The 20,117-nt window shown below is 47.3% G+C and overlaps 1 long non-coding RNA gene across 1 annotated transcript; it reads right to left on the bottom strand.

The window, feature by feature from the left end:
* Nucleotides 1-1,782: 1,782 nt before the first annotated feature.
* On the bottom strand, nt 1,783-20,025 carry LOC308059186. Its single transcript, XR_013926161.1, has 2 exons — nt 17,720-20,025; nt 1,783-13,242 (listed from the first exon to the last, which is right to left on the bottom strand). It is a non-coding gene; the product is annotated as an uncharacterized lncRNA (long non-coding RNA).
* Between the last annotated feature and the right edge of the window lie 92 nt (nt 20,026-20,117).

Genomic DNA, 20,117 nt, shown 5'->3' with positions numbered 1-20,117 from the left:
TTGGCAGCATAGACATGATTTACTAATCCCACTGCTAGGAGCTTCTGTGGCTCTTCGTATTGTCTTCATCCATACCCCAACATTAGCCACAGCTCCCTGGGTGAAGACATCTGGCTATGTCCACACCACCTGGCTACACAGAGTGCAAAAGTGCTGAAGATTTTCCATCCACACTTCAAAGAGGCATTTTTTTGGACTATAGCCTGGTCCTGTGGACCTGCTCTTGGTCAGCATGTGGTGGGTGCTCCCCTGGAGCGGGTCTTTGGTTTGGGTTTGTTAGGAACTGAAACATCAATGCAGATGCAGACCCTCCCCTTGGAGAAATGTGATGGTGAGGAAGACCATGAAAAGCTCTCCCCTCCCAAGTCCCACCCCAAGCTTCCACTCTGAAGTTCAAATAAAACTAGCAACTTGAAAGAAAACCTCATCCCAAAGCTTCCCAGGGGCAGCTTCACCCTTGCAGCCGTAGTGAGACCACAGTCTGTTTGCTCTTGCTTGGGGCAGCGTACCTTGCCCTACTCTTTCACCAATGCTCAGCAGAGTCTCACTTCCATCTCAGACACCGAATCCAGATGATCTTCATCTGCCTAGAGTTTTTCTTTTTATTTGCACCCCTCTAACAATGATGTTACTATTCCCCTGGCCATCTTCATCAACACAAATGAATGTCTTCTGTGTCTTTTTCTCGGAGGATGAATTTTGATGAGTCCCTTCAGCTATTACTTTGAGGTACATTATGGATTTGCTATGATCAGTGCTTTCTGACTTTCTAACTAGGTTGAAAATCTCCCACAAAGAAAATAATCTTTTGCGAGTAAATAAGCATTGCCACACACTCCACAACAAATTTACGATCTGGATACCCTCAAGACTTCTAAGTAAAGACCACATGTATTTTTTTTTCAAACATTTTATTTGGCAGGTGTTCCTGGAAGACCAGGGCTCAGCGGTGGGGTTGCAAACTGACTGAACAGCACCCGTAACTGTGCTTATGAGATGGCAAGCATTTTTAAGGCTCTTGGAGAAAACACCAAAGAAAATAGTTTGAAATTAAGTTGACGGTGCTTTCTCAAGATTTCTTTTCCCCCAGAGGCAAACTATATCACACAAGACTCTTGTCTTTCTATCGCTTACAGACAGAAAGGAAGGTAACTCATTTGATGTTCACTCCCCTGAGTAGACCTGCCTCTAGCCTACCATGTATTTTTAATATTAGTCCTAAAAAACATTCCAGGTACAGTTCTAGATGTTGGAGGGATTTCAGAAATGCTTTTGTGCTGCATGCCAAAATGCTAAAAGCAGGGCTAGATTGTGTCATCAGTTTTCAATCAAGTCTCTCTGTGCCTCTTTTTCTAAGTTGCTAAAAAAGTTGCACATAAAATGGTGAGCAAAGACTTTCCATATAACTTAAAAAATGAGGTTCCTCATCGCAGCTGCTGTAGGTGGTTTTGGTTGTTCTGTGGAAGGACCTGGTCCTGTCTGGGTTCATATGGCAGTGGCAAGAAGAGGGGAATACTTTTGCTTGGCTTAGTTTGCACATTTGCTGTGTTTTGCACCAAATTTGATCATCATATTTTACAATTCCATCCCAGGCAGGAAATCTAGACTATGGATCAGTGGCTGCCCTAATTTTTATTGGCAAATCATGATCTTTATTGGTGGAATTATGAGCTAGCTGGACTTTACAGTCTTTGTGTAATGAAGCCAATATATTACTACTAGTGTGATGTTTTAAGTGTAATGTAGCAAAGAACAAAGGTAGCTTTCTTCTTGCTTTCCTTCTCTTTCTCTTTCTTTTTCTTTCTTTCTTTCTTTCTTTCTTTCTTTCTTTCTTTCTTTCTTTCTTTCTTTCTTTCTTTCTTTCTTTCTTTCCTTCTTTCTCTCTCTCTGTCTTTCTTTTTTTCCTTCCTTCCTTTTCTCTTGTTCTTTTCTCTTCCTTCCTTCCTTCCTTCCTTCCTTCCTTCCTTCCTTCCTTCCTTCCTTCCTTCCTTCCTTCCTTCTTTCCTTCCTTCCTTCCTTCCTTCCTTCCTTCCTTCCTTCCTTCCTTCCTTCCTTCCTTCCTTCCATCTGTCCATCCGTCCATCCTCCCATCCTTCTGTCCTTCCATCCTTCAAATCATTTAGGTTGGAAAAGACCCTTAAGATCATGAAGTCCAACCATTACCTTAACCATACCAAGTCCACCACTAAGCCATGTCCCTTCTGCATTGACAATAGGTCAGTCAATCCAACACGGACACAGTCACCTTGACAAAAGAGCTCGGTATTAGAAGAAAAAAAGAACCAATACTGTCATGTTGAAGTGTTTTTTCTGGTGCAGCTGCGGTGAGAACTGCATCTCTACCCAGCTTGGTCCCACTGATCTGTGAGGTGGAGGTCTAAGTTCAGAGATCACAGATGCAAAAGTAACTCCGGATTTTCTGTTGCATTTTACAAAGCAGAGATCCACATTTCCAAAAACATGGTGTAGACCTAGTGGTTATGCTAGTCTGAAATGGAAAAAGCTCCCAATTGCCCTTTGGAGCATCCTCTCTCCCTCTACTGACTATGGAAAAGCCAGAGGATCTCAGACAATTACTATAGCTCCTTAAAATTAGCTGGCATGAATAACTGCCCTCCCTCCACCTCCCCTCAGGCTTTGCCCTGGAGAGTGGAATGAGGATGGGAAGGTCAAGGAAAGGAATAGGGACATGGGGTGAAATCATGGGCTTGGCAACACCCTCCGGTCACTGATGGAGCAGGGAATGCAGTCCCAGCATCTCCATTTCTAAACCAGGATCAAACCCACTAATTCGCTCAGCAGTGATAAGCTTCAGCAGGACTTCATGTTTCACTTCCAAAAAGTTAAAAAAAAACAAAACAAACTCAACCTTTTTTATGATTCTTTTTGGTGTTGTTTTTTTTTTTTCAGGATGGGAGTGATCACAGTGGTGATACAAAGAATGAGAAGGATCAGACCCCCGGTGCTGCTGGAGGTGGTGCTGGAGCCAGAGGAGCACATCTGGCTTTTCAGCTCCTGGGATGGGTTGGCAGCACGAGCAGCAAAAAAAAAAAGCGCCATGTTTTATTTGTAAACCATGCAAAGTCAGAGTGGTGTCACCGCAGCAGAATAAACACTGAGTCCCACAATACCAGTTTTACGGTCTCCATCCAGACCAAAGCCTTGCTTTAATATTGCTTGCACATAATCTTCAGTTTGTAACATTTACCTAATTCCTTATTGTTAAAAACCCCAGAGGAAGAATAGGCTAGTCCTAACCTCTCCTGGACCGCAGCTCTGAGCTATTAATCTGTCATGTCAGCATATTTTATTAATACTGTTTTCCTGCGGATGATAGGTGGAATACATCATAAGTCACTTACCATCTGCTGTGTAAGTGCGTTGTAAAGTATCTTTCTTCCATAGATTATTGCTTTGATAGATTAGGGGTTTGTACAGCCATGATACCTCATCCCATCAATTTTAAGCTCCCAGGAGAGCCTTCATGGCTGAAGTATCTGATCAATGCAAAAGTCTTTAACAGCATCTCACTGTGCCCCCGCAGGCTAGGAAAGTGCTATTACACCCGCTTTCCAGATGAGGACACAGCGTCCCGGTTTTGTGCTGCATTGCTTTAATTAAGAGCCTTTTCTCCTTCTCATCCATCCCTAGGCAATAGGGAGAGATAAAGAGGTCTAGAGGGGAACATCCTTTTCTCCAGACTGCATCGGGGAAGCTTTCTTAGAGGTGCCTTGTAGCATCCCAGACACCGAGACATCTGCTCTGCTCTTTTGGAGCTTGAGCACATCTACACCACCAGCTTTTATGGGCAGAGCTGCATCAGCGCAATGGGTGACATACAGACCATCCCAGAGCAGCAGCGTCCGTAGGAGCAAAGCTCAGCCAATGCTGTCAGAATCCACCTCACGCTGATTTAGTTGTATTTAAACCTGCATGCTTAAGTATAAAGAATGGAGTTAAAAAAACAGAGAGAGGCACCGCAACAGAAAAGGTCTATTTCCAGCCTAGAGAATGTATCTAAAGAAGGTGGGCTGAACTGGAAGTGTGCTTGCTCCATCCCACCATAACTGCAAAATAGTGTCACTCCCTTTTGTTGTGCTTTTTTTGCCCCCACAGTCACAGAGATGGGGAATCCATGGGCAGCTGATACATCAGCGGTTCCCATTCTTTCCCCTGTGTGCAATGTGTCCTGCTGGTGGCTACTGCCCCCCACCCTTGTCCATGACATAGCTGTGTCAGTGCTGTGCTCAGCTTTATTGAGTCCTTGCCTTGGTTCCTCCTTGAAGAGATGCCTGAAGAGCTGTCTGAGCTGGTGATAGTCCTGAGACACTGAACGGATGAGCTTGGCCCCAGGAACCAGTGGTTTCTGGTGTGCTGGACCTGCTGTCAGACTTGAAAACCACATGAACTGAAGTGGTGCTTTTGGGAAAATGCAGTCTTTCTGGAGGAGGGCTTGGAAAACAAGAGCTGATCAAAGGCCTGATTCAGCAAGATATAGAGCAAGGGGGACAAGGTGCTTTTGAGTGACATACATCTGGTAAAAGTTAAGGATTGTGGGGTTTTGTATGAAAGTATGCATTAAATGCAGTAAGAAATTCGGTGTGAAGAGCTCAGGAATAGATCAAACACGAGATACCCATGAGGATGGGGAATAAAGATGTCAGTCAAAGGAATACGGCATATCAGCCTGTAGTCCAAGAGATGCCGAAGAGAGCGTGGCAGTTGGGATGGGGCATTGCCTAGCTGCATTTTCCCTGCATCCTGGTCTCCAGATACCCTAAACCAAAGTACACCACCCCTCCTTGCTGCCCCTAAGGACTCGTCTCCCACACTTCAGCATGCTCAGCACTGCAAAGCCTTCATCTACCTGAAAGCACTTCAGCATGCTCAGGGTTAAATCAGATTTGGTATCCAACCAAGACCTGGCAGCTGAATTTCAGCCCAGCATGAGTTTTTACGATCAAATTATAGACCCCAGAAAAAGAAAAAAAATGCCAAAAAAAAATCCAGTCCGAGGTTTATAATGGAAATCATGACAGAGCCGTGATTGTAGTAGCAGGAACAGCATCACTGTAACACAGTCGTAAACTGGTACTGTCCTGCAGGGTATTATAAAAAGGAAAAAAAGGCATCTGAAGTGCACTTGGTACCCCCAAAAGGTCTAAGGAGGTGGGTGCCACAACGGGGATGGGGAAAGGGCTACTTGCCAAGATGAACTTTAAAGATTAAATCTCTCCCCTGGTGCAAAATGGCATCCACAGCGTCTCCGTGGCCCCATGTTGAGGGAGGCGAGGTGCTGAACCAGCCCCTTTGCAGGGCTCACACCAGCTCTTTGCACCCCTGAGACGCGGAAAATTAAACGTGTCCATTTCCAGGATGGACCGCTGTCTACATGCAGGTAAACTCAAACTATATTGGGCTAAGCAATGTTGGATTACAGCGGTTTTTCATAATGTGGGTCTAACAAGGTGGAGGTGCAGCCTTTTCCAACATTTAAGTAGAAAAAGAAGTAATAAAGCTTCTGGATCTCATCTTTATTATTATCTGGCCATAAAGGGAGGCAAAGCATTTGTGAGCTGCTTGCAAATCCCAGCTTCTGAACTCCTGCTCTAGATCCTGGGTTTGCAACAGTTTTGGTCCATCCTTTCCAGGACCTCTTAAAAAGATGGAGCAGAAATGATGTTTGGCTCCAGCAGAAAGTGAAAGCCGAGAATGATACAATAAAGGAACAATGGTCACATTTTATTGCCTTACTCACCCATGGTTTCTTGAGTATGACTTATGGAAGCTTTGATTTACACTGGTGCAAGCTTTATCTGCTGCTGTCTTGGCCAGCTCATTCTTAATACCGAGACCTATGGGCCTCTGCTGACTTTCTTGGTTAAATAAATTAAAGAAAATATAAACGTTAATGGAAGCCACTTTATTTATGGCTAGATTGGAGCACTGTCTCTTACACCATGGGTCCAATCCAAAACCCATTAATCCAAAGCCTACTGACATCCCTGCATCAGGCCCTGTCTTTGGGCTTTTACTTCTCACTACGGAAGGGGCAGTTAAAAAATAATTTTAAATAAGATTACATGATCCCACGAAAGCCATTCTGCACAAAACTTTCAACCCTTGGCACCTCTGGGGAGGCAAAGCATTCAGGATATTTTAGTGGCTGTTGTTTGAAGGCTAAAGATACTCCTTCCACAGCAATGCCTCCCCTCCTTTTCCTCTCCATGCCAACCATCCCACCCTCTAAATATCTCCGCGTGAAACATTTTGCAATGCATCATGCGCTGTTTGTGGCCAAACACATTTTTCGCTTTTCTCTGTGATACAGAACCTCCTTCCAGCTCTTCAGACACTTTCTCAGATTGTTCCTTGCCAAACCTTTAATTCTTTGGCCTGGTCAGATGGGAGAGAGATTTCTGCTGCTTTCATGATCATGATCATCATCATCATTATTATCATTATTATTCTTCTATTGCTATTGTTTATTCAGAGATGCTTTCTGCCACATGTACTTGGATAACTGCTGGCTTGCCATTCCAGTGTCTGCCATAATGCATTCTGGTATTCTCCTTCGCCTTGCCCCCTCTATTTCACCTTCTCCAGTGCAAAAAAATCCCACCAAATAGCCCCAAACCACAACAAAAGCAAGAAAACAAAATAACACCCCAAGAACAAAAGCACACTTGCGTGCTCTTTTTGTGCTGAAGACCAGAAGAAAGGAGCAGCACAAAATGTTAAAAAAGTGGAAAAATATAGGAGTTGTCCCACAGAGTACTTGGATGAGTCAGTAATTGAAGCTGTTGTGTTTTCACATGGAAGTAGCAAGTTCTGGGTGATTTTTGTAGCATAAAGTCTTACTGTTATCACAGCTGTGGGAGGGATCAAAGGAGCACCGAGGAGGAGGATCAGCTCCTCAGTGAATATGAATTATTATACTTTATTGAGGCTGCAGCTTTTCATGTCTGATCGTGTTCTGTTGATATTAATAGAGCTTTTCCACTGAGTCAAGTGGGGACTGGATTCAGCAGCTGAAAGGCAAGAAGAGAGCATTTGGTTAGACCTCCACAGTGGAGAGGGATGGGGAATCTACCCAAAATGGTTACAGCATCAAGCTTCCAACCTCTGTGTGAGCATAAGTGCATCCTTTGGGATGGCATCCAGACTCGGTGGGTTTATAGACAGCATGGTCCTTCCCTACCGGGTCTGTTAAAGCACATGCACACCCAGACATGGTATCCCTGGCTCTGCAGGATTAGAAAGCTGCCAATCTAACAGATCGAGATAATTCAGGGAGGCCTGATGCCTTTGTATCCATGTTCAAAAATAAAGAATAGTATTTATATTGCAGCAGTGGTGTTTGGGGGCCCTGGCTTGCTTTGCTCCAGGCAACTTGTGTGCACGTAGTAAGAGGGATTTTGTACCTAGGACAGTCTACTGTCCCCAGGAGGAGGATGGGAGAGGAGACAAGAGCAGTGAACCTGCACACAAGCAAGTGGGGAACTGGGGAAATCCAAAATTAACCCATCCATTTTTCTCTGACATCTGTCATCCCAAACATTACAAAGACAACATGCCAATGCTGACTCTCAGTACGACCCTCCACACCACCACATGCCTCCAGCAGCTAAGCTTGTGGCGTCTTGGTGAACTTACGGGTCGTTGAAGGGGGTTTACCAAGCTGGTGCACCATGCTCCTATAGCCCAGCCTACAGGCCACATCTGGGGACTGCTTGCAGTTTGGTTGCACTGTTTCTTACTGAATTAGGATAACAACCCTCAGTTCCAGGGAAAATGGAGTGTTAGGCAGGTGGGCTGGGGTGGGATGTCCCAGAAGCAGCACTATAATCCCACCTAGGTCATGTCAGCATGGCCACCCTCTGCCAGGCACAGACTCTAGAAGCATCCAGAATTCTCCTTAGACCCATCTCACAGTGCTTGGTGATGAGCAAGGATGGAGATGGGGTCAGAAGAGGGGATTTTGCATGGTGCCTTCAGACTTTTGTGGCTGCTCTGCATGCAGCTCAGCATGGGAGAAGTCTGCTGGTATTTTGCCTTCCTCCTTTACACATGTCAGCACTGGTGGGCTGCAGGGATGTGGCCAGGTAAGGCGGCCCAGACAAGGCCACATTTCTCCTCCCCATTACCTCACCTTTATGAACTCCCTATAATCACCCTGCCAAGCCCTTGACTTTTTGAGCAAAGTGACAAATGGCTTTCAAATCTGCCTTGCATTTTGCTGAGGAGAGAAGGAACTTCATTAACATTTACCCTGCCAATTTTCTCAACTAAAATAGCTTGGTGAACTCTGTAGACTCCATGCAGATGAGTGAATAAGTGATACGTAACAGTCTATGTTTTTCGAGAGCAGGATAGTGTCTGAGCGATAGCGCAGCAATGCTACAAAGAGGCAAAGGAAAAAGCGCCTCTCTGTGGTTTTATGCCATCCTTTAATTAACCTGTGGAATGGCTCTGGAATAAAATTCAAGTAACTCAGTGCCTAAGTCAGACCCTGAATCCATACTACATCCTCAAAAGTGCTATACCTTGCTCAGCACGTATTTCACAAAATTTTTATGATGGACATACTCCATCATGGAAGAGGAACCAAAGCCTGTAATCAGGTGTTTGTAGGTACACACAAAGCCTAACTGAACTGTCAAGGTGGAAACAGAGAGAAATCCCATCAGGATCAGAGAGAAATCACTCAGGAAAAAAAAATCTCTGCTGACAACAAAAAGGACTAATCTCCAACAATTTCCTGGCAGTTTTACATAAAAACAACCAAACCTGGGTGTTCCTGGGAAAGGATGAAGGGTTTTCATAGGAACCCCTTGAAGACCATTCTTTAATAAAACCAAAGGGAAGGGAAGATAACTCAAGCTGGTTGTCTTAAAAATATCTTAAGGACATCTTAAAGGATGCCTAAGAAAATCGGAGACCAGGTTTTTGGAAGCTGGGCTCCCAGCAGAGCAAGAGATGAGCAGCTCTGGGTCACCATAGCTGTGATCCAGCCAGGCAGGTTTTTAGGATAAACTAGCACCCTAATTTAGAGAAGAGCCATGTATTAGCGGGATATAAATGGGGTGTGGATGCTTGAAAATTAGATCTCACCTGAGCTGTCCAGAGGAGCTTCAAATTTACATCTCCAAGAGAGGTAAGGGGTGAGCGACACAGATCATAGAATTATAGAATCATCTAGGTTGGAAAAGACCTTTAAGATCATCAAGTCCATCTGTAATATTTTTTTGTAAAAATATAAAAACCTGGTGTTAACTATCGTTTATGATTACATAGAGCAGAGTGTGTCTGGGAGAGGTTTTCCTTGTCCAAATGGTTCCAGGCTGAGTTTCAAAGCATGGTACCTTGTCTGATACCTTGCCAGCTCTTGTCAAATTAGGTCAGAAGGCGATTATTGCCATTAATCTCCTTGCTGTCCCAAATCTCCATCAAAAAGCTCCTTTTTCTCACAGTTGCAAATAGAAATACTTGGCTAAGCTGAGGCATTGTGGGTTCCTTTGGGATACTTCCCCCAGCCTGGGGGTTGTACAATCTCCACTCAAAGCTGTGGATTGCAACTAACCAAGGTGACCCATGTCCCATCTCGGGTTTGCTTTGTTTTGCCTTGTCTGAAAATGTTTCTTCAGCAGAGCAATTCGTGTCTAAATCTTCAGACATGTTCAGCCCCTTTGGTCACAGCTGGGTTTGCAGAGGTTCTCAGCTCCCCCTTAGGCAACAGAAATCCTGATTTTGCAGGATGTTCACACAAACAGCATTCAAATATCTGCCCAGGAGCTGTGGCAGCAGGATAATAGAATCACAGAACCACAGAAGGGTTTGGGCTGGAAGGGACCTTCAAGACCAGCCAGTCCCACCCCCCTGCCATGGGCAGGGCCCCCTCCCCCCAGCCCAGGCTGCTCCCAGCCCCGTCCAGCCTGGCCTTGAGCCCTGCCAGGGATGGGGCACCCACAGCTGCTCCGGGCAGCCTGGGCCAGCACCTCGCCACCCTCATAGGAAGGATTTCTTTCTATTATCTAATCTAAATCTCCCTTCTTTTAGCTTAAAACCACTCCCCCTTGTCTTATCGATACATGCCTTTGCAGGGCTGTCTTGAGCCCTGCAAAAACTCTACCTTCTTTTCTGCAAGTCAGTCTTGTCTGAAAACCTCTCCAAAAGCCCTTTGGATAACCTGGCCCTCATGCTGCCGTGCACGAGATGTTCCCAAGACCCACTGAGTCAGAGCAAAACCTGGCACAGCTTTCTCCTGGTCCCTGCTTCCCATCACAGAGTCTGAATGAATGTTGGGATCAGGGACTAGATTAAAAATGGGCAGAAATAAGGATGTCTAACAAATGTCTTGCTCACAGATGAGGTGTTTTTACTCTCAGCCAGCATTTACAAAGTTGGGACCATAATGGCAGACACTTCGCTGAACATTTTACAGTATTCCTCCTATTCCAAAAAGACTATTCAGGCGCTTTATCCCTTCCAGTTGGTTTCCATCTCTCCACTCTTGCAAATCACTGTTATCAGTTGGCCTCCTCTGTGAGGAGGACTCCAGCTTCAACACCGCAGCAAAGGAGGGGTTACTGGACTTCTTTGTAGGGAAGAGAAAGCACTACCCCACCCTGTAGGGATCGTTCAGCTTTGGAGAGAGGAGCTGACAGCTGTTTTTTATTAGGATGGAGGCCTTTAAAAAGCAGTGTTGGAGTAGGGGTGGGACCTTTGGTCTGGAAAGGAAGCATGTTCTGCTCAGTCCCAGGGCTGGAAGGTTGGGCTTGCATGGTGTTCGGCCAAATGGCATAAGAGTCAAGAAGCTCTGCTTTGTTTTCCTTCTGGCTGGTGAGGGGAGCTGGACTGGTGCAGTGGGACAAGAGTTGGCCACTGCTGTGGCTGGGACTGGGCATGGACTGGGCACTCCTACAGCATAGGTGATGAGTGATGATATTAAAGACAAGGTGAAGGAGACAAACACCACTGAAACTCAGGGAAAATAAACTGTTGGCTACAGCTCTGAATCCTGCTCCTTTGCAGGCATATAAACAGGTTGTTAGTGCACAAAAATCCCTGCTACTTAAGGGCAGGGTAGGGGGAGAAGAGAGGGATAGTAAAGCAGAGCTGTGAGGCTTCGGGCTTGCATTTCACCCTGGAAAATGCTATAATCTTCTGCAAAATGTCTGGTGGGGGAGGGATCTCAGGTTGCTGTGATCTTCCTGCTTTACAGGGGTGGCCTTGCATGCCAGAGGAAGGACAGAGTGGCCTCATCCCCTTTTAAAGCTCTCTATCCTATAGGTACAAAGGAGTTTGTATATAGCCTTTGTAAGATCTAGTCTCCATCACCAGGGTTTGGGCACTACAAGGAGACCCATAAAGTCTTCACTTCCCTCTGACTGCATCTTCTTGGGACAAACCCCTCATTTCTGTTATTTGCCTTACAGCTGCTGAGACATAACTGAGCTGCATCCCCTCCGTGCAGGTGGTGGTGTAGCTGTGGGCTGTGACAGATGCTCACACATTGCTCCTCTGCACCCCAGTCCTTGCTCCGTGCCTGCCAAAGTGTATTCTTGTTCTAACCCCCTGTCTGGCTTCAGAGCAACCTCCTGTTAAAAAAAAATAATCCATGCATCAGAAGCTATTTTCCTCTTCCTAGAGATGTAGCATTTCTCCCTGGATGCTGTATGGACAAGGAAGGGCTTGTACCAGTACCCATCTTGTACCAGTATATTTACCCCTCAGGGGTACCAATGCTTGCTATGAGGCAGTCCGGAAAAAACACTCAAGTATAATGCACCATTCTTGATGTCATTTGGAGGAACCTCAGTTACTGAGTCATTACTTTGATATATGCTCCTGCTCTTCAGCATTTTGCAAAAGATTTTAGCATCAAACCATCTTTGTTTGTTCTTCCTGCCAGAAGAAAAAGCATGTGGCTGAACACTCAAAACTTTTACGATAATGATTTTGGTTATTTTTTTTTTATTAGGTGGAGAAGCCTTAAAAAAAAAGTCCCTATCAATGCTTGAAATTAAAACTTAAGAGACCCAGTGGAAAACTTACACCTGCTTCAACTAGTATCTACATAGGGTAAAAGGCACAAACCTGGTCACTGACCTATAATTTATTATTAATTGGCATTGCTCACCAAAAAACCACCCACCAAAGTCTGGGCAGGGGTTGGGGGACCTAAAAGAGATGTTTCCCAGTGCAGAGTGTGGATGTGGTCACCCTGTTTTGGGCAATGGAGCTTAGGTTTCCATGCCAGTTGTGCGTCGGGCCAGTAAATAGCCACTAGCCCGAAGTTATTTATATTTATAGCTGGAGCCTGTGTCTGAAGATGGACAGAATACCTGTTGAAAATGGAGGAATGGCATCCTGTCACAGGGCATGCAGTCAGGTGCCTGGCACCTTCCAGACACTGGTCCCCGTTATATAATTTAAAAAACCCCTCCAGGACATTTATCAATGGCTCCTTTGACTGTCACATGCAGAACACACACTAATGCCGGGTGAAGTGCTACCCTAACCCCCCTGCGGGTGGGATGGCTTTCGTGGCTCATTCATAGCACATCTTGAAACTCACTGATAAAACTGTAATACCACACCCCACAGCACACATAACTATGTCATATTAATAAATATTTGCAGAGTGCCACATCTTGGCACAGCCCTTTAGAGGTTTTTTTTAAATAAAGGAGCATGCCCCCCCTGCTCCGGGAGAGCTTACACTCAGGTCCTGGGTCTGCCTATGTGTCATGCTATCCTAAGTCATCTGTGGAGGGTCTTCCCCTCTTGCGGGGAGATGGAAGAAGAGAGGGTAAGGAGACACATGCATAAAAATGAATGATAAACGATACTACCGAAGGCAGTGTGGGTGGGCTCAGGGCATTAGTAATGCACTATTCCTTTTTTGCATCTATATAGTTGATAGAAATCCAGGTGAGCTCCTCAGCACCTGGATGGCATCCCTCTCCCAGTGTAAGTGTTATGGTGCATGTAGCATCAATCTGGTGAGGTCTGCAACAGAATTAGGACTTTTGCAAGGGGCTACAGGACACATTCCTTCTTGCTTCTGAGTTACATGTGAGGCCAGGGACAGATGTAGCTTTGGTCTGGGTGGCAGGAGTCTCACCTGTGCTGCTTTGGAAGTCTGATGTCTCAGCTCTGTAGGCACTCCTGGTAAATCCTGCAAGGACTTGCTGGCAGATTTGGGAAGGTTTCAAGTTTTGGAGGTTACTGCATCTGCTGCAACAGATGACAACAAAGACTCATTTTCCAGCCCAGTATCTTTCTGACATGCTAAAAAAAATTTTTATACCTCCCCAAATATATTTCTAAAAATTGACAAGAAGATGATTTTCCCAACATTTCTGTAAGTCTAGTAATTAGGTCAATTAGCAAATGCAATCCAGACAATATCATCCAAATGCCTCCACTTCTAATAATGGGTGGATACATCCATACCCTACATAAAGCCCGTGTCTTTGCAGGCTGCGAAAACAAAGAGGGTTGTTTGCTCAACAACCACTTGTTTCCCCTGGGGCTTATATGCTTTTGGACAGCCCCAGCTCTGGTTTATTTATTGTCACACTGGTGTGGCCGGTTCTTTTTTACAAAAACCCCATGGAAAATGGTGAATCAATTTGTCTTCTGCCGATGAAAATGGTAACAGCTTTGACCCACAGAAGCAGCAGGAAAGATAATGATTGCTAAACTTTTAGATTTAGGCCCCTGGTTCAGCACTCAGGCCCTGTGAAATAAAACCCCACGTGCACACCAAGGCAGCTCCCCACTTCCCAGGTGTCCATAAAGCATCCACGCTGTGCCACCAGACCCACACCCTGCTGTGTGCATGAGGAGCCGGAGACAAAGACCCACAACATTTCGGCAAGGAATACCCCCAATTCATCAAAGCACTTAGAGCCCAATGTGTCACACAGAGATTAGGAGGATTTAAACGTGTGCTGAAATATTTCGGCATATCAGGGCTGGGGGTGGAGGCGGCTTGTCTGTGCATGAAATTGTCTCAGATTAAAGGTTTGGGCTGGTTTTAAAGTTCCTGAAGCTCTTCCTGAATAACTTCCTATATGCGTGTGGTTAGTCCAGAGCATGTTTACCCTATATCCTTTATGTATACATCCTTTCTCACTAGCCTTCTGGTTTCTTACTCTTTATCCCACCTTTTGACTTCTATCTCCTATGCCCTTCTGTCCTGATGAACACCGTGGACAAGCGGCTCTCATGAACGCCACAAGGAGCAGATACTTGTGCTCCCAGTGCCATTTTTTTGTAATGATTCCCCGGCACGTTGTCCCCTCGCAAGAAACCTTAAAAAACTGTTAGGGCTCAAGACAACCACGCAGACTGGAACCTTCTTTCCTTCTTTCCATAGCCCTCCTCCCCGCCATCATTTCTGGCCGTTCAACTCTCGGCACCGATATTTAGACCGTGAAGGTCTGGTGATAGGACTTGCCTTGCTGTGTGGTGTTTGCACAGCTCCGAGCACAGCAGGTGCCTACTGCAAAATCAGGAGTATATAACTACTGCTACTTACTGCTGCTGCTCCTATTGATTAATAACAACTTCGTTTTCCCAACAGCCCTTTAAAGATTAAGATAATTTGGAAAAAGGCTGTTTATACAGAAATCAGGGTGTTTGCACAGCAAGCCGGACTGCAATAGATATTCCAGGCTATTTCCCCATGTAAATAAGTCCTCCTTGGAGAACTCTGACAAAACCTCCTCCTCATAGGTGCGTGTTTCTGGGGGGCAGTGGGGTGGGAGGGGGGCTGGGGAAATGGGTCTTGAGAAGTTTGAGCACTTATGGGCAACTGTCACACAAAGAAAAATGGACATACTGTGCAAAGCTGCTGGCAAAACTGGGTCTTAAACAAGTAATATAGCAGCCTTGGGAATTTGGGATTGTGTATACAGGGTTCTTTGCAGTTCACTTAGGAAAGCCCATTAGCGACTTGTGTATATGAACGCAATCTTTCCGGCACAGGGACACGTACATAAAAATATTATCCTATATAATAGCTGTTCCGAAAATAGACCTTTAGGAAATTTATTCTGAGTCTCTTGGTCCTGAGACTAAAGCATTTATTCTCTTCTTTCCTTTCACCTGAAACCCATAATTAAACTGCATGATTGAAATGACACTGGTACTTTTGTAACCAGCATCCAGTTGTTCACAGCCCACAGCTGACACAGACGTCTTAAATTCAGACTCATGAGGCTTGAGGTTGAGAAGCCAGTGGTGTTTTCTTTCTCAAGGGTTTTTTTCTTAACTCTTCTATTTCTTTTTCTCTTTTTCTCTTTTTCGTTTTTCTCTTTTTGTTGTTTCTTTTTCTTTTTTCCTGTTTCTTTCTTCTTTTCACCTTTTTCTTTTCTGTTTTACTTTTTTCCTCTTCCCTTTTTCCTGTTTCTTTTTTACTTTTTTCTTTTCTCTTTTTTTTTCCTTTTTGCTCCTTTTCTTTTTCCTTTTTCTTTTTTTCCTGTTTCTTTCATCATTTTTTCCTTTTTCTTTTCCCTTTCCCTTTTTCTCCCTTTCTTTATTCCTTTTCTTTTTTCTTTCTTTTTATTTCCTTTTTCTCTTTTTTTCTCCTTTTCTTTTTTCCTTTTCCTTTCTCTTTGTTTTCCTTTTCTTTTTTCCCTTTTTTTTTTTGCTTTTTCTCCTTTTATTTTTCTCCATTCCCTCCCCCCCCCCCCATTTTTTCCTTTTCCTTTTCCTTTTCTCCTTTTCCCTTTTTCTCTTTTTTCTTTTTCCTTTTCCTTTTCACGCCTTTTCTTTTTTCCTTTTCCTTTTTCCTTTTCCTTTTCTCCTTTCCTTTTTCTACCACGCAATCGCCAATCCTCCACCCCCGATACTGGCGTGAAAGCGAAAATCAGATCCCAACATCTGAACTTTCCACCGATAAAAGTAAAAGACAGGTCAAAGAGAGAAAAAAAACCAACCCAGACTAAGCTTGGGCAGCCCGAGGGCTGCCAGCGGGACGCGGTGAGGCAGGACCCAGGAGCGCGGGCAGCGGTCCCCCAGCCCCGCGGGAGGAGCAGCCCACCTGCCAGCCCCGGGCAGCAGCAGCAGCGCTGTGCCTTACCGGGGAAGGGGCCGCGCACCCCCGGGCTCAGCACCCTCCGCCGGGGCAGCCCTTTAAAAGTTTCCGGTGAAAACACGGAAAACACGAACCGGCGATTTTTCCTGCTAATCATTAACCGCTCATTAGAATAACGCCCCTCACGACGGCGGCACCGGCTCCAGGTCCCCGCCGTCCCGGGGGGTCGACGCCGGGTCCCCCCCCCGGCAGCGCCGGCCGCCCCCGCGGAGCCGTGCGGGGGGCGCTGCCGGGGCGGGGGGCGCCTCCCCGTGCGCGGAGCCCCGCGGAGCCCCGGCCCTGCCCGCGGGGGGATCCGCGGGGCGCGGAACGCTCCTCGCCGGGCCCTTTGTTATGCTAATCCGGGCTGACATCACGCCGCATATCAAAGCCGAGGGGGCCGCATATAAGGCGGCTCCGCGGGCCGCCCCGCCAGAGCAGCCCCGGCCCCCGCGCAGCCCCGCCGCGCCCGCGCAGCCCGGGCGGAGGTAAGCGGCGGGCAGGGGTGGGTGTGTGAGCCGCTGCCCGGAGCTGTGGGAGGGGACGATGCCCCGGCCGGAGCCCTCCGAAACGCCGAAGGTGTGGGGGTGGCTGAGAGCAGGGGGTCTGCGGGGAGAGGGGAGAGCAGGCGGGAGGCTGGGAGGCTGCAAGGGGAGAGCCGGGGGGGATGCGGGGAGAGGGGAAGCTGCAAGGGAGAAGGGAGAGTCGGGGGGATGCAGGGAGAGGGGAGGCTGCAAGGGAAGAGTCGGGGGGATGCAGGGAGAGGGGAGGCTGCAAGGGAAGAGTCGGGGGGATGCAGGGAGAGGGGAGGCTGCAAGGGGAGAGTCGGGGGGATGCAGGGAGAGGGGAGGCTGCAAGGGGAGAGTCGGGGGGATGCAGGGAGAGGGGAGGCTGCAAGGGGAGAGTCGGGGGGATGCAGGGAGAGGGGAGGCTGCAAGGGAGAGGGGAGAGTCGGGGGGATGCAGGGAGAGGGAAGATACGGTGCATGCAGGGAGGAGAATTGGAGGCTGCATTAGCGACCTGAGGCCCGGTGGGGTGCAGAAGAGAGGGGGGACCCAAGGGCTGCAAGGGAGAAGAAGACCTGGAGGGTGTAGAGAGACCAGAGACCCATGTGCTGCAGGGGAGAGGGGAGACCCAAGAGCTGCAAGGGATACTGGACGCCCCGAGAGCTGAAGTGAGAGGGGAGGCCCGGGGGCTTAAAGGGAGGGGGAGATGCAGAAGGGTGTAGGGTATAGCCTAAGGTCTGGGGTCTGCAAGGAAGAGGGAAGATTCAGGGCTGCAAGTGTAAAGGGAGATGCAGGGGGCTGCAGTGGAGAGGGGAGACCAGGAGACCGCGGGGTAGCGGGGACACCCAGGGGTTACAATGGTGGAGGCAGATGCAGAGGGCTGCAAAGGAGAGGGGAGACCTGAGGGCTGGAATCGGCTCCCCTCACACCCCCACCCCACACCACCACCCTGCCCCCATTCCTTGCCCCTGCTTCCCATCCTTACTGCAGGTCATCTGGGGATGCGCTACCCCTAAACCAGGCTCCGGTGCTCCCGGGGAGAGCTGCAGGCTGGCGGCGGGGGCAGGTGGATGCCTCTCCTTCTTGGGTGGGAAAGTTGCAAAAATGTGAGATGGATACTCACATGTTTTTATGTACTTCGTATTGCGCTATGCCTGGGACCGGGCTCTCAGAGGTGTCAGATAGGAGCATTTTCTGTCTGCAAGAGTGGGGCTGGCTGCACAGAGGCTCGGGGTGAAGAGAAAAAAGCATTGAGCTCAAAACAGCTCCGTTTTTTAGGAGTCCGCAGGCCACTTGCTGCTGGTTTGATCAGTGACCCAGAGCTCTCCAGAGCTGTAAACATCACGTCTGCCCCAAAGAGTCTCCCTCCCTCCCCTCCCCTTGCAAATTCCTCTTGCAAACGTAACCTGTGCTGGGCTAAGTGGAAAAAGGCATTATTACCTCCCCAAATAACAGGGGTGCGATTGCAGGCCAAGCTTGCAGCTCTTGGGGGGTGCGGGGGGGAGCGTTAGATCACTTCTATTCATCCCTGGGGGCTGGGAAAAAAAACAAACTGTGACTTTTTCAAGGCAAGGGGCAAAGCAGAAGATGATGTTGGCTCATCAGGGTTAGCGAGAGGGGTTTAAACCATCTGAGGCATTTTACACCCAAGTCTTGTGTTGTTCAGCAGTTCACGGGAGGGAGATAAGGGGTCTGAAATATCTAAACAGACACTAAAAGTCACGGGCAGGTTTAGGGATTGAAGGTTTCCAGTGTGCTTGTGCTGGGGTGGGACGAAAAGAGCTTCCAAAGATGAAAAGATACAGAAATATCCTGAAACAAGAAGTATGCCTGGATGCTCGTGGGAGCACTGCCTTCAAGGGACACATCAAACCCCAACCCGTGTGGGCATTAAAGCAAAACAACCCATGGCGATGAAATCCTGCCTCCCTTGTAGTCAGCCAGAGTTTTGTCTCGGACTTCAAGGGAGCCGGGAACTCGCCCCTAGAGGTTATTAAAATCCTTTGTAATAACAGCACTTCTCTGGTAACCCTTTACACCAGGCGCTGGGGTTGGGATAGCCAAAAAGCAGCCTAAATGGAAAAATACACTGCAGATGGCAGAGAAAACACTCAGAAATTTTCCTTCCCCCCTCCCCAACCCAATTGCTCCTCAAATGAGGGTATCGAGGCAGAAAGCTGCAGCTGGGTTATATCCAGAGCTGGGGGTCAGGTGGGACATGCTTCTCCCAGGGTAAGGGGTTCCCCGAAGTGATGCTGACTGCTCCAGCCATTCCCGGTCCCATCCCAAACCCCTTTGAGGGGGAGACCGGGGGGGGGGGGGGGGGGGGCGGGGAGAGACCGGGGGGGGTGTGGCAAGGGGGGGATGCGTGGTCACAGCTTGGGGATGCCAGCGTGCCATATGATGGGCTGTGAGAATCCAGAGGTGCAATGTGGTGGGCAGGTTTTCCAGTTTATTTTATTATTGGCTTTCTCGTGGGGTGGGAAACCACCGCAAAGACCACAAAGAGCAGCCTGGAGCGGTGTCTGAAGTGAATAACTGAAGGGAAACCCATTTACTGCTATTAATACCACTGCTAAAATAAGCAAGCTGTGCCCTGGAGACAAAGAGGACCCCTCTAAGAATTTAAGTCCTGCACCTGGTTTGTTTATCTGTTTGGACTGAAGAAGGGAAAAACAACAAAAGAAAAAAAAAGGGGGGGGGGGGGGGAGGGGGAAGTCTTTGAGAGCTTTTTGTCTCCTCCTGGCTGCTCTCCAGAGACAGAAATGTGATTTTATGTTTACGAAGTTGCAGCCCTTTCCTTGAGCTCCAGGTGCCCGAGGACTTGGAAGAAGTGAGAGGCAGAGTTAATGAGGTGAGAAGGAAAGCAGAAGGGAAAGAGCAAAACACATTTGTTGTAACAGATCAGACCGAAACATCTGCAGGGCACGGGCACCTGCGTAAAGTTGGGAAATGCACTTTTTATAATTTGTCTTCTCTGCAGGAAAAAAAAAAGGGGGGGGGGGGGATAAAAAAAGAAATCTGAAGAGAAGGAAGGGAGAGATGAATAGCTGAAGATTTGGGCTCGTTTAAAGATTTTTTTTTTCCCCTTCTTCCCAAGCAGTTACACAAACCTTTTGGAGAGGGGGGGTAAAAAAGTGAAGCAGCGAATGAAGTCTTGCCATGTGCAGGGTTAAATGGAAACACACAATCAGACCATAACTCAGGGTGTAATTCAAGCCATACGGTTTGTCTGTCTGTTGACTCGAAAGGTTGTATCAAGGCTTGGCGAGGGAGGAGACTGAGAGGGAATAATCCAAACTTTTTCGTGATTCATAAACCACTCCTTTGCAATTTGGATAATAGATCTCTTTCTCACAACGACTCGCTAAACTTCAGAGTTAACTGTAGCTTGTGCTCTTTCTCTCTTTCCTTTCAGGTTGTTCATCTCTGAGGACGAGCAACACCCAAACTGAAGGGAAATACATTGTGCAGAAAATTAAGAAAACTCCTTTTTTTTTTTTCTTTGGAGAAGCTGATTT

This window comes from Falco punctatus, assembly GCF_963210335.1.
Source record: "Falco punctatus genome assembly, chromosome: 2".
Lineage (NCBI taxonomy): Eukaryota > Metazoa > Chordata > Aves > Falconiformes > Falconidae > Falco > Falco punctatus.
The sequence above is the reverse complement of the archived record's forward strand: the minus strand, read 5'-3'. Positions and strand labels throughout refer to the sequence as shown.